The 14,414-nt window shown below is 43.0% G+C and overlaps 1 pseudogene; it reads right to left on the bottom strand.

The window, feature by feature from the left end:
- Positions 1 to 1,134: 1,134 nt before the first annotated feature.
- On the bottom strand, positions 1,135 to 6,445 carry LOC131280816 (elongation factor 1-alpha 1-like; annotated as a pseudogene).
- Positions 6,446 to 14,414: the final 7,969 nt, after the last annotated feature.

The raw sequence follows: 14,414 nt of genomic DNA on the forward strand, positions 1-14,414 counted from the left end.
CACACATTTCAAAGTTTTCAATGATCCCATTAGTAAACATAAGTTAAGGGGGCCCTTGAAGTCCATTAACACATTTGATTACTCTTCTGTGTTGATCAGTGTATTGGTTGATCAAAAAATCACATTGTTGGCTAACAGTGTTTAAGGGAGTTCCGGATGACTGATTTGAAGATGACTGTGGACATGTCAATGCATTTTCTTCTTGACATAGACAGCATATGTATTAATAATAAGTTAGTTAACATTTGCTGAGGGCATATTAACTGCTAGGCAACTTTTCTCCACGGACTTATACTACCTGCCCTATTTTGCATAAAGTGGAACCATAAAACAAGTAGAAAGATGTATGATGTTAACAAATAGATTATTTTCCTAATCAATGGATCGGGAAAAAGAAAAGTTTGAATAATGATTTCTAAACTTCTTCAATTGCTGACATTTTCTGTTTTGCCTACATTGGCAATGGCAGCATTTCTGTCACTGGCTAAATTTTATTAACCCTCATTCCAGTCTTTCCTTAACCAGGTGGAGAGATGTAGACTACAAAATGGTACAACTAATATTACCTTACTTTTCTATAAAATACAGTTATATTTGTATATAGTATATAATGGAAAGAAATATAAACGATGACTACATCTGACAGGTGGGATGATATTGTGGTATCGTTCCCTCGCTTTGTAATTTCTTCTAATTTTCAAATTCTCTAAAATGTGAATGCATTTTCAAATCAACTTCATTTTGAAACATATAAAATACCGCAAGCACATGACGCTCAAGTTTAGTTTTAGCACCCTACATCTAGCAAGTTACCCCTTTGGTCTTTGAAAGTCATGTCTAACTTCTCCCTGAATTGAATATGCTCAGGAAAGTAAAACATCTCCCAAGTCTAAATCATGTCTCGCCCCTCTCAGAATCAAGCTTATGTGGATGGTCGGGCTGGGTCTGTGGTTTCCAGAAGTTTGAAAAACCTGAGAAGAGAGGGAGATGGGTAGAGCCTGGTGGAATGTGAAATTCAACAGTTGCTTTTGAAGACAAAATCCATTTTTCACCTCAGGATTTTTCCCTCCACTGGGACAGACTTACGTAAAGAAATATTGAGAATTTAGGAGAAAAGCTGTTGACATGTAAAAATCAATTCGCCACGTGGGTCTCCACCTCTGAGGTGTACAGCATGAGGGTTCTTTCACTCAGCAATTTTCTTTCCTTCAGAGAAGAGAACGCAGAGTCACAGTCCGAATTTAAGGGACTCCTCTCAGCATAGATGTTCCTTGCTAATGAGTCGGAATGGGTGAAACTGCTGCTGTCTGGTTAATAATGTTATTTAAAATGTCTGTGACTCTTTCAGGCCAACACAAATGGAAAAGCCATTCTTTTAAAAAGGTGCACTATCTTTAGCCCATTAAGTACACTGGCAGTAACAGGGCAACAGGCAATTGCTGAGCTGGATTTGTGAGCCAATTTCTCAGATATCAAAATATTTCAAGGGGTAGGATAGTTTTCACAAAGTACAGATAAATTTGCTTGTACGAGTCCTGACTGTTGTTGAGAACAAGTTGTTTATCTTCCAAACGGAAGTGTTATTCTGCTTAAAAGAAGTCAGATGTGTCACCTCTCTAGGCTCGAAAGCTAAGACAGCAGACGCACGATCTAAATAACAGCGACTCAACACGTATTCTTTATATAACCTTTAAACCCATCGCTATATGCCATTTCCTAGTAAGGGACCCTGACATTATATTGGGCTTCAAATTTCAGGGAGTTCTGGATCACAGAGTGGTTCAACAAAGGCAATGGAGGAATACTGGTATGGGATACCATTGACAGGGGATATATGGCTGACAGGGAGCTGTACAGAACATATGTCCAGGGTGCATGGCAATGTTTGGATATACTCATAGTGGCAACAATTAAAAACCACAGCAGGGGGGGTACTGGGTTCCTGGCCAGTGGTACTCTGTTGTGGTCCCTAGGGGAGCAGCGATAGTCTCCCAGGTGCAGCAGCGGGGACCGGGAGGAAGTGAGGGTTCAACAGTGAGCCCCTGACGCTAATGACTATGCTTGTGAGCTGATAAGCCTAAAATAAGAACAAGGCCTAGAGCAGCATTGTGCCTGGGGATTTCCTCCTGTCAGCCTTCATATTACTCAAATGTGGCCAGTCTCGAAGCCAAACTCAGCATGTAAATGCAATGCCTTCCCCCCAGCATAGGACATGACACCCGGGGATGAGCCTCCCTGGCACCGAGGGACCAATATCAACTACCAACTGATGATGCAACTGGAAAATGACCTCATACGGAAGGTTCAACGTGGATCAGCGGAATATCCCTGTCTACATAAAATAACATGACTTTAAAATGCTGTTTGACCTAATGTAAGGGGGAAATGGAAAGGAGAAATGAGTTTATATGGCTATGAGTCTCTAAAAAAGAGTCTGGAGGCTGTCAGAAGGATTACCCTTATGCACAACTGAGCAGAGTCTGAGAGACAGATAAAGCAGATACAACCCCCAGATATCGGTTCCTTCGAGAGCTAAAGAGACCCATGGGAGTTATGGTCATGGCCGATGGGGTTAACTACCAGGTCAGATGGCCCCTCTTTGGAACTGGTGTTTATGTGTGATGAATCTGGACTCAGATGGGATCTCTCTTCATAAGACTTTCATGCTAATGTGCTGGAGGTGCAGTTAGTGTTGGGGTTTAAAATATATTTAGGGGAGTTGAATCTCTGGACTGTCAATGTGATAGCCAGGTCCTGAGCCTCAACAGACTCCAGCACCTACAATCTGACTTATTGGGCTCACCACACTCAGCTAAGATGGAGTTGAAGAAGGACAACCACCACACCATGGAGCCTAGAGAGATTACAACTGAAAGTGGGAGGATTGCATCCAGCATCCATGTGGAATCTGAGCCTCCTCTTGACATAGAGGTGCAATGGACACAACCAATCCAATGTACACATAGAAAAGGTGGCATTGGATTGAGAAAAGTGGACATGATGGCTGATGGGTATGGGGAAAGGCAGGAAGAGATGAGAGGTGGAGGCATCTTTGGGACATGGAGCTGCCCTGGATGGTGCTTCAGGGGCAATCACCGGACATTGTAAATCCTCACAGGGCCCACTGGATGGAATGGGGGAGAGTGTGGGCCATGGTGTGGACCGTTGACCATGGGGTGCGGGGGTGCCCAGAGATGTACTTGCCAAATGCAATGGATGTGTCATGATGATGGGAGGGAGTGTTGCTGGGGGGGGGAGAGGTGGGGTGGGGGTGGTAGGGTTCAATGGGACCTCATATATATATATTTTTTTAATGTAATATTATTACAAAGTCAATAAATAAATAAATAAATAAATAAATAAATAACAGCGACTTTATTCACAAAGCATCTTTTATCTTGTTAGTCCATAACGTGCTTTACAAACTCAATAAATGACTGTAATATATTTTTATAAACATTGGTTAAAACACTGATGTTTTAATATATTTCATGTCATAAAGTATATTAGTTTTTTAAAAAAGCCCTCCAACAGTAATTGTGTTAGTACTTACATTAAAGGCTGTCGCTTGCGCTTCATAAAACATGTCAATCTGCTGACAGACATCAGATAGTGATTTTTTTTTTCTCTTGATGGGGACATCATAGCCGTACAAACTACTGGTCTTCTCTAGGCCCCTATCCTCATTTTCCCTGATCTAATTTTATAAAAGTGAAAACTGAAGAGACCATGAGAGCAGAATTTCCACACACACACAGTCACCTTTCTGGGTGATAATCCTACTGTGATCTTAGTGTAATGCTAATGGGCCAAAAATGTGTGTGATGTTAATTTAGTGGCTTGTGAGAAAGCATCTGGAATTTAATGTAGCAATGTAGACTATGCAAAAAAAAAAATGTAATCATTAACGTCGGCAAGGCTCAGTGCTCTGGATGGGGCCCAAATTGCTAGTCAGCGTCACGAGGGCATTTAAGCCCTAGCTGGAGAGAGGGGAATTCACAAGAAATGCCATGGCCTGCTCCCCAAAGCCTCACGTTGTCCACCATTTGGCTATAATACGAAAACAATTTGAGGGAGAGTTTTGCATAAGCAGATGGGAAAGGCGCCTATTCTGGGAAAAGAGAAGGGAATAAAGAAGTATCTTGATTTTGCTTTTATTTCATGTCATTTTGCATGTGCTTCATTGACACTTTCATGGAATATATGCACAGTTTGGATGACAGCATCACACTTAGAGATATATCTAGACATTTAATAATGCAGAGCACTAGGCAGTAAGAACAGTTATTAGAATTTTGAATTCAAAATGGTGAAATGGGTTTTGTGAGTCGTCATGGTTTTAAGGCATTTCTAGAAGCCAGAAAAATGTTACTGAGGTGCTAGGCCATTGAAACTGTTACAATATTTGATGATAAATCTGAGTTGGGATTACCTGGGTACTTGTTTACTGGAAAGTAAGAAGGATGAGAAGACAGAAACATACATGAATGTTTGGAGTTGTATTTTATTCTTTTCATAATGCAGAGAGGCTGCTTTTTTTTTTTTTACTTTTTTTTAACAATGAACTTTGTTTCAATGGGTCTCAAAATTTTGTGACAGATTTTTGGTGACATTATTTCCATTTAAGAAGTACTGATTTTTTTTTTTTTGGAGGTATCAGGAATTGAACCTGGGACCTCATACACACAAAGCAGGGGCTCAACCACTGAGTTACACCTGCTCTGTCAAAAAGCACTGATTTTTAAAAAACTAATTACCTAAAATTGCCACCCAAAAGAAACAAATGGCTCATAAAACATTCCTTTTCTTCTAAAGGGTCTAAGATGGCTTCTTATCATTAGCCAGTCTTTTACTAGTAAACATAGATATCCAATTGCCACAGACAGTTCTGAGACTGTTCTTCCACCACTGATTAAGACTAGGGGTACAGGTATGATGAGTAATATTCCCTTAGCCATCTGAGCTTTCTGGGCAGACTTGGTGACCTTGCCAGCTCCAAGAGCCTACTTATCACAGCCTTGATAACACAACGACCTGTTCGTCTCATATCAGGACCTGCAACACACCCAGATGATAGTCAGAGAAAGTTCTCAACACACATGGGCTTGCCAGGAACCATATCAACGATGGCAGCTTCACCAGATTTCAAGAATTTGGGGCTATCTTCCAGCTTCTTCCCAGAATGGCAATCAATCTTCACCTTCAGCTCAGCAAACTTGCAAACCATGTGAACCGTGTAACAATCCAGCACAGGTGCACAGCCAGCACTGGTTTGGCCTGGCTGGTTCTGGAGGATCACCTGTGTGGTGAAGCCAGCTGCTTCCACTGGTGGGTCATTTTTGCTGTCACCAGCCACGTTGCCACAATGAACATCTTTTACAGACATTGATTACAGGCTCTTGACATTGAAGCCCATATTGTCCCCAGGAAGATCTTCACTGCAAACTTCATGGCTCATTTCAACAGACTTTACTTCAGTTGTAACATTGACTGGAGTGAAGGTGATCATGACTGGAGCGAAGGTGATGACTATGTCCAGTCTCCACTCATCCCCCAGGCACAGTACCAATACAACCAATTTTTTAGACATCCTGGAGGGGCAGATGCAAGGGTTTGTCAGTAGTGCAAGTAGATAGCGGATGCAATCCAGAGCCTCAAGCAGCATGGTTCCACTGGCATTGCCATCCTTACAGGAGACTTTCCATTCCTTGAACCAAGGCATGCGAGCACTGGGCTCCAGCATATTGTCTATTCCAACCAGACATTGGCACAAAGTCTACTGTGTTGGGGTTGTAGCTAATGTTCTTAATGTAGGTGCTGACTTCCTTAATGATTTCCTCAAATCTCTTCTAGCTATAGTGTGGCTCAGTGGAATCCATTTTGCTAACATCCACATTTAGTTGTTTCATACCTGTGTTGGGGTTGTAGCTAATGTTCTTAATGTAGGTGCTGATTTCCTTAATGATTTCCTCAAATCTCTTCTGGCTATAGTGTGGCTCAGTGGAATCCATTTTGCTAACATCCACATTTAGTTGTTTCATACCCCGTATATAAGCCAGAAGGGCATGCTCATGGGTCAGCCCATTCTTGGAAAAACCAGCTTCACATTTATCACCACCACCAGCAACAGCTGGATCAGCACAGTCAGCCTGAGAAGTGCCTGTAGCCACGTTTCTGATAGAGTCTCTGTGTCCTGGGGCATCAAAGATGCTCACATAATAATTGCTGGTCTCAAATTCCCTCAGGGAGATATCAATGATGACAGCACACTCATTTTCGGCTTTCAGTTTATCCAAGACCAGGCTTTCTTGAAGGAGCCCTTTCCCATCTCAGCAGCCTCCTTCTCAGGGGGCTTTTTGCTGGTAGTCAGGGGGCTAGCAGTGGACTTGCCTGAATCTACGTGTCCAGTGGTGACAATGTTGATATAAGTCTTTTCCTTTACCATTCGGCTTAAGATTTAGCAATGGTTTTCATGACACCTGTGTTTTGGCAGCGAACCCACTGCTGGGGAAAAAAAGCAATAATAAGTGTTTAGATCATTTACTTGCTTAAGCTATGCCTGTGATATTTTGATTTCATTTTCATTATGGATAAATAAGTTGATGTATTATGTTAGAACTCCCTGGAGCTAATGACTGAGCATACTGAAAATTAATTATCATCAGAAGGATTTATTTAGCCTAAAATTTTATTTCCATCATGTAGGGAATAACTTCACAAAACTCCTCCTATTGCAGGGGCTCTTAAGCTTTTTGTTCCACAGACCCCTTTGCCAGGCAGGTGAAAACCACGGACCCTTACTAAGTCCCCGCTATACTGTGTATTATTTAATATATCACACCCACACCAACATGTCCCACAAGAATGTTCTTTTGAATTTCAATTCAAGCTCATGGACCTTTTATTAAGAAACCCTGTGCTATTGGGTGGGTTATAGGGAGAAAGTAAGAAGGGATCTAGCCTACACATGGGGGTGGGAGTGCAACTGTATCCCCATGTCTGCACCCAATACTCAATTAAGCATAGATGTCTTAGTTTTAGATCTAGTTCCATCTTGGAGTTCATTTGGTGACCTTTAAGTAAATCGTTTCTGCTCCTTTGCTTTTCTTTTTTCCCACCTGTAAATTGAAGGCAAAAGGTATCTGTCTTATATATTTTTGCAAGATTGTAATTATGGTCAAAGAAGAAAATGTATGCAAAATTATCTAGAAAAGTATAAGGGGTTATATATATTTAACAATTTGTTAATATTCTGAAATGATTTTAATATACCAGCTTCTTGTCCTAAGGATGCCTAAGGGATAAAAAAGCTTTACAAAGGAGGTACTTTAAATGAATCCGATTTTTTTTATAGAAAATAAACATCCTGGGAAGGGACAGGGAGAAGGATATAAGTAAGCATATGGGCAGAGTTGTCAGCCACCAGAACAGACTTCACAGCAATTCATTTTTCCCTGTAAACTCTGGGAGGGTGTGGGAGGGAAACTGATGTCAATGTGAGTGTCACCCTTTTACCCTTACTCAATACACAGTGGCATTATTTCATCATATGTAATGACATACCTGCCTGCCAGTGATGGTTTCCAGGCTATTTTAAGGATCTCTGGCTACATACATAGTTATACATCATTCTGTTTGTCCAAATTCTGATGGCAGGATCTCCAGTCAGATCTTTATTCTCATGTCCCATAAAATCAATATGTAATTAAAATATAAAAGCAGAATGAAAAAGGTAGGTAAGAAAGAGCATGAACAGTTTTTACTCTTTTCACCCTCTCTCCACTCTATTCACCCTCTGTCCTCCCCGCATTAACAAAAGTATAAAAAAGGGCATTTGAAGTAGAAAGAGCTTTGTCAACTTGCTTTTTTTTTAAAGATTTTTTTATTTTTTAAAGATACATAGATCATACAAAATGTTACAATAAAAAATACAAGAAGATCCCATATACCCCACTCCACTCTCACACAACCCACCCACTCCTCCCACATCACCAAATTCTTTCATCGGTGTGGCACATTCTTTGCTTTTGGTGAATACATTTTGGAGCACCGCTACACAGCATGGATTATAGTTTACATTGTAGTTTACACTCTGTGCCAGTCCATTCAGTGGGTTATGGCAGCATACATGATGTCCTGCATCTGTTCCCGCAATATCATTCAGGACAACTCCAAGTCCTAAAAATGCCCCCATATCACACCTCTTCTTCCCTCTCCCTGCCCTCAGAACTCCTGTGGCTACTGTCTCCATATCAGTGACACAGTTTCTTCCATTGCTAGAGTCACAATAATTCTATAGTAGAATACTGGTAAGTCCACTCTAATCCATATTTTATTTTATCAACTTGCTTTAATTGTGTCAAAAGTTCTTAGAGAAAGGAATCACAGTTCCCCAAAAAAGAACCACCTTCTTTCTTTACCTCAGTCCACCCTTCCTCATATACCCACTATACAGAGTGAAACACTTCCTCTAGTGATGGGGTATGTCAAGGTGACAAATAATAGGGAAGGAGCATAAGTCATAACTAGCAGTGTCTGAAATAGCTGATACAAGGTAGACAATTGAGAATACGTGAATGATTTAGACACAAAGCAACGGTGGGGGAAAAGTAGCAGAGAAGGCTATGTAGTCATCGACAACATTCCTTTTCCTCATAGTCAGGTTGCTAGATGACATTCTCCACCAGCCATCTACTGATAGATCCACTCCTGGGCCAAAGTGGTTAAGAAGTGTGTGTGCTTTCCCCTTCCTCTCTTCCCCACTCCACCAACTGAATGGAAAGAACTCCAGTGACATAGAGGAGGACAGAAAAAAGACACAAGCTGGAAGGAGTCCTGACCTGTGCGTTCTTGAGTGGAAGGCCACCTGCTGAACACCAAACAGGAATTCACGTAAGTGAGAATATAGGCTGCCTGGACAGGTAAAAGGGGAAGGCAATGTCTTCTACACAAATTTATAGGATGTTGAACTATAATGAAGCACTGGCTTGAAGCTGTGACCTAATGAAAATCCAGGGTCTGGACCAGGTTCTCAAGGGGTGATCTCCAGATCAGCAGCATCAGCATCAACTGGAAACTTGTTAGAAATGCAACCTCTTGGGCCCACTCATTCCTACTGAAATGACACCTCTGGGGGGGTGAGGCCTAGCAATTTTAATAAACAGTCCAGGTGGCTCTGATGCATGAAGTTTGACAACTACTGTTCTAGAGAAACCAGTATTTTCCAATTTAGAGATTTTGTTATATTCTTCAGACATATTTGCAAATACCTGAAGATCAAAATGAGCAAAGACAATATTGATACTTTTCCAAATTAGAGTCAGTTTGGAAAACAGCAAACTTTGAAGCATGATTGCTTGCGCAGGTTTGCTTCATGACTTGTGTGAGCCTAAGCTCTTCAGCTGTGCAGTGCCTCTTTTTGACAACTAGAGGATATGTGCAGGGTCAGCTGGAGGATTTAGGTCAGTTTGGAAGAGATAAGATAGCAAAGCAGACTAGTAAGATGGGGAATTAATAGACAGATCTGGAACCTGGCAGAGAGACCATGCAGACATCAGTAACCCCCAGGATGGCTGCTGGAGGACCCTCCCCAAGACTCTGCTGTCCAGGACAAAGACTTCCTTCTGGAAGTCAGGAAAAACCCCGGATGTTCCCCAAGGACTTTATCATTGGGTCCTCATTGGAGGGTTGATAGGTGGGGTAATCAGTCAAAGCAGCAAACACCTGGAACCCCTCCCCTGCCATTAGCAAAGGGGTGGAATAATTAATAGTTCATAAAGCAGACCGGGAGGCCCGAGTGCTCTGATGCACTCTCTCACCTGTGGACCCATCCTGCCCTCAGCACACCACTCTCACCATTTTTCCTCTACCATGTGGCCACGCAAATAAACTTGGGCATATATAATCTATAACGGGGAATTGTAGCCTGTAAATTAGCCCTCTTTATCCCTTTTTCACCCCCTCCCTCTCTACCTGGGACCCCTGATCTGTTATTTTCTCCCATTTCTCTTCCCTCCCTACCTGAATAAATTACTGGCCTAACTTACCCGGCATGCTCTTGAAATTCATTTCTGCAGCATAGCCAAGAACCTAAATAAAATCCGGTAACAATAGTCTCAACATTGAATAGAGGGTAGCCTTTCCTATGACGTTTTGAAACCAACTGAGACTCTCCAGAACCACAAAACTTGAAAAAATTTTGCAGAGTTTTAAACAGCGTCAGGAATATTCAAGGGAAATGGGTTCACCACTGTGGGAGGCGATCCTATTAGCAAGAGAGCTTGGAATCCCACACAGTCACCCCTTCTTTTAATCAACAGCTGCCCTTTTATTCCTAAATAACAAGAGCATATGGGACAAAAACCTCACAGGCCCCCTACTTTATCGCAGGGCACAGTGGAAGATCTCCATAAAAATGCTTAATTCCAGGTGCCCTCACTTTCATGGAAGTGAGAAAGGGAAAGCTCTGCCATTTGAATTCTGCTGTCTGGCCCTTCCATCAGCACCTTCTTGCACCCAGGGTGTCAGGGTCATAAATAAGCCCATCTCCGGGCTGGCCCCTGTTCACATCCTCTCAAGGGCTGCAAGGCAAGATTTCATGGACCAGCTGGGGGAATCTGAAGGGCGGACCTCGAGGTCATGCAGATCTCAAATGCGTTTCCCTGCCTGTTTGTTGTTTCACGCTCAGTCCAAAGAGATATTTCCCTTCGGGCTAAAACTGGTTCTTCCCCTCCAAGAACTAAGAGGTGGGTGGCCCTTTATTAAGAAGATACATACTGGCACAAGATTCCACACATGGGCTAAGAGAAAAAGGAGGGGCAACTAAAAGAAAATTGATTTCCTTGACAGCCTGGGCTGGAACTAAGGTCAGGCAAGTGAGGCTCATGAGGCCGCTTCCCTTGGTCACAAAACTGAAGTGTGCCAAACATCGCAGTAATAAAGATCAATATTTTAATGCAGTATCTTTCAAAAAATCAACATTGATGCAAAGAATCCACAGTGAACAAGATATCAAGATTATAAATAAGGCAGGTTTAGGACCACTGACTTCTCCTTTTGTCTTGGGATCCAATGGCTCTGCCTGTCCCTCTGGCCATCGGCTATTGCAGTGAACATGCGTTCACCCGCACAGAAGAGACAGGTGGGTGACGAGGGGGCACTGATCATCTGAGGTCAGGTTCCCGAGGGTATAGAGAGAAAGGTGGGAGAGACAGAAAGGAAACAGCAGAAGAGGTGGAAAAGGAGAAAGAGGAAGAAGAAAATCTTTTGAGAGTTTATGTGTGAGGCGTTGCAGTAGGCACATGTATTAACTCATCCAGTTCTCAAAACATTAAGAACTATTATTAGCACTACTTGACAAGCAAGGACATGGAGGCAGAGAAGTTAAATTAGTTGCTCAAGGTCACACAGTAAGTGGCAGAGCTGTGATATAAACTAGGGCTGAGAGAACCTCTTATTTAACCAGTATGCCAAAAAAAAAAAAAAAAGGAAGAAAGAAAGGATCCAGGGAGGAAATTGAAGAGAGAGAGCCCTGGTAGCGTTTTGACTTTTTTGTATTCACCAATAACAAATGAAACATTGTGAAGAAATGGTGGCCGTTGGAGAGAAGATCAGTTTAGCATCTTGGAACGGGAAACAAAAGCATATCTTGGAGTTGTCCTGGGTGGTACTGCAGGCACAGATGCTGGAGATTGTATGTCCTGCCATGGCCCACTGGGTGGACTGGGGGAGAGTGTAAACTACAACGTAAACCATTATCCATGTGGTACAGCAGTGCTCCAAAATGTATTCCCCAAATGCAATGAATGTCCCATGATGATGAAAGAGGTTGGTGATTTGGGGGGAGTGGGGTGAGGAGGGTGGGGGATATGTGGGGACCTCTTATATTTTTTGAATGCAACATTTTAAAAAAGAGAAACAAAAAAGCAAAAAACAAAGGCGTATCTGAGAGACTTGCTGTTGCGCTGACACAAAATATGTACTAATGTTAGTTGTTTTCACATCCTGACGTCTCCCAACTGACAGGGGAATGGCATGAAATGAGCAGGAGCCCACGGAGCTGCGGGGGCTGTACGTGGAGGGCAGCGCTGCCACAGGCCGGCTGCTTCCGCCCCTCCTTCCAAACCAGCCCTTGCTCTCTCTCAGTCTCTAAATCTTCCTCCACAGAACTCAAGAAGCCACCCAGAGCCATGGGTGTATTGTATTTATTCACGTATTTATGGGTGGTTTTGCCCTCTGTAAGTATTCTCTAAGAATTTGAAACCCGACTCCACCCACTGCAAGAGGAACGCCTCTGCGTTGCAGCCAGACCACGTTGCGCAGAGTAAGTATGACGGATGGGGCGACCTCCCTTGCTCAGTAAACTGCAGGGGAGACGCGGAATAACCCTGAAATTAGAACGGGGGTGGAGGGGGAGGGTCATGCTGGTGTGATATTATGGGAACAAGATGCAGAGAGAAGTAATTTACTCTGAAGTGACAGTCTGAAGGCGAAAAATAAACAGGAGGGGGTTTAGGCTCATTAGCAGCCTGGTCTCAATATTCCATTATTAATGATAATAGAAAGAAGAAAGAAAGGAGAAAAGGCCCATGAGTGGGCGCACCTCCTCCCACCCACCCCTAACCCTCCTCCGCCCCCTCCCCCCTGCCCCCCAGCACGTACAGAGCAGCTCAGAGCCTCACAATAGCATAGCCTCCAGGACTCCCTTTTAGTCTGGGCACAATAACAGTCACCTCCAGGAAAAGGGAACCGCCAGGCAGAATGAAGAATGGTTTGCTGCGGTTCTGGTCTGCGCTCTTGTAAATGCCTGAATCGGTGGGGCCGCTCTGTGGGATTCCTGCTGATTTATTAGAACCAGAGCTGCAGGCAAGGCAGCCTCCCACCAGTTCTCTGCAACCAGGCCTGGGTGAGCTGTGGTGAAAGGGAAGATGTCACAGTGCTGCCCCTGGGAATTTTCGGGCAACACCCCTCTGGGCCTGAGGTAATCACTCCTTCCTGAGATTGTGTATTGGCTGCAACTAAATAGGATGGGAGTGAAGATGCTGGGAATCAATAGCTGTGGTCTGTTTATAAAAGGAAACAGTACATATCCCAGAAATCATCTATAAAGTCTAAAAATAAAATTCTACAGTAAGTAACCATATTGTATTCATTTTAATTTAAAATGGCAAAGGAGTTATCAAGTTCTACCTGTTGCCCAAAATTGTCTCTCATGCCACCATCCTGGTTCTCCTAATGAACATTTTGCTGGTAGATAACGGAAACATTTTCTTACTGGCATTGACTGTCATATCCCAGCAAGCCTGACCTGATCAATTTTTCTGCTTTCTTGAGCTATTTCTAAATTTCTTAATATGTTGGTCTCTAAGGAAAAACAGTAGCTCCCTCTCTCTGCTGCTATTACCTAATGGCATCCGCCTACCACATGGGAGGTCCAGGGTTCAAACCCAGGGCCTCCCGACCTGTGTGTGGTGAGCTGGCCCATGCACAGTGCTGATGTGCGCAAGGAGTGCCGTGCCACACAGGGATGTCCCCCTCATAGGGGAGCCCACGCTCAAGGATTGTGCCCTGTAAGGAGAGCCGCCCCATGCAAAAAATGCAGCCTGCTCAGGAATGGTGCCACCCATATGGAGAACTGATGCAACAAAAAGAGACATAGATTCCCAGCGCCACTGACAAGAATGCAAGTGGACACAGAAGAACATACAGCGAATGGACAGAGAGAGCAGACAAATGAGGGGTGGGGGGAAGGGGAGAGAAATAAATTAAAAAATTAAAAACTAAAAAAAATATAGAAAAACACATTCAAAATCATCTTTTCTATTTTGCACCCTCGTAATAAATGAACATGACAGAAGTATTCATTCAGCAAATATATATAATTGAAAGTTTACCACAGTGGTGGACACTGTGCTGAGTTAGAGCAAACAGAGAAATGAACAAAAATATATGGTCCCTTTCCTCTGGTTGCTTACAGACTATTGGGGGAGACCAATCTGGGCAGTAAATGTGCAAATAAGCAAGTAGTATCAAAATGTGCTAAGTGGTATGAAGAATACAATCTGGTTGCCATAAGAGAAACTGGGGTGGGGAGCTGCAAGTTCTTCTCCACATAGGGTGATCCAATAAGCCTTGTCAGAGATAGTGACTTTCAAGCTGAGACCCAAAGGAAGACGCAATGAGCCCAATAAGGCAGAGAAGGAAGAAAATTCCAATCAGTTGGACAATTGGCAATGAAGGCCCAGGGTCAGAAAAGAGTGAATCCATTCCTTGTTCAAAAAGGAGAGAAAGGTCCATGTTAGGTGCCAGGGCTAAGGGAAGAGTGGGTCCATACTGACTGGAGAGTGGACAGGGTTCATGGAGTGCCTTGAAAGCCAGGGGAACAGGTTAGGTTTTATTCTGAAGTTCTGGAGAAG

This window comes from Dasypus novemcinctus, chromosome 13, assembly GCF_030445035.2.
Source record: "Dasypus novemcinctus isolate mDasNov1 chromosome 13, mDasNov1.1.hap2, whole genome shotgun sequence".
In the NCBI taxonomy this organism is placed as follows: domain Eukaryota; kingdom Metazoa; phylum Chordata; class Mammalia; order Cingulata; family Dasypodidae; genus Dasypus; species Dasypus novemcinctus.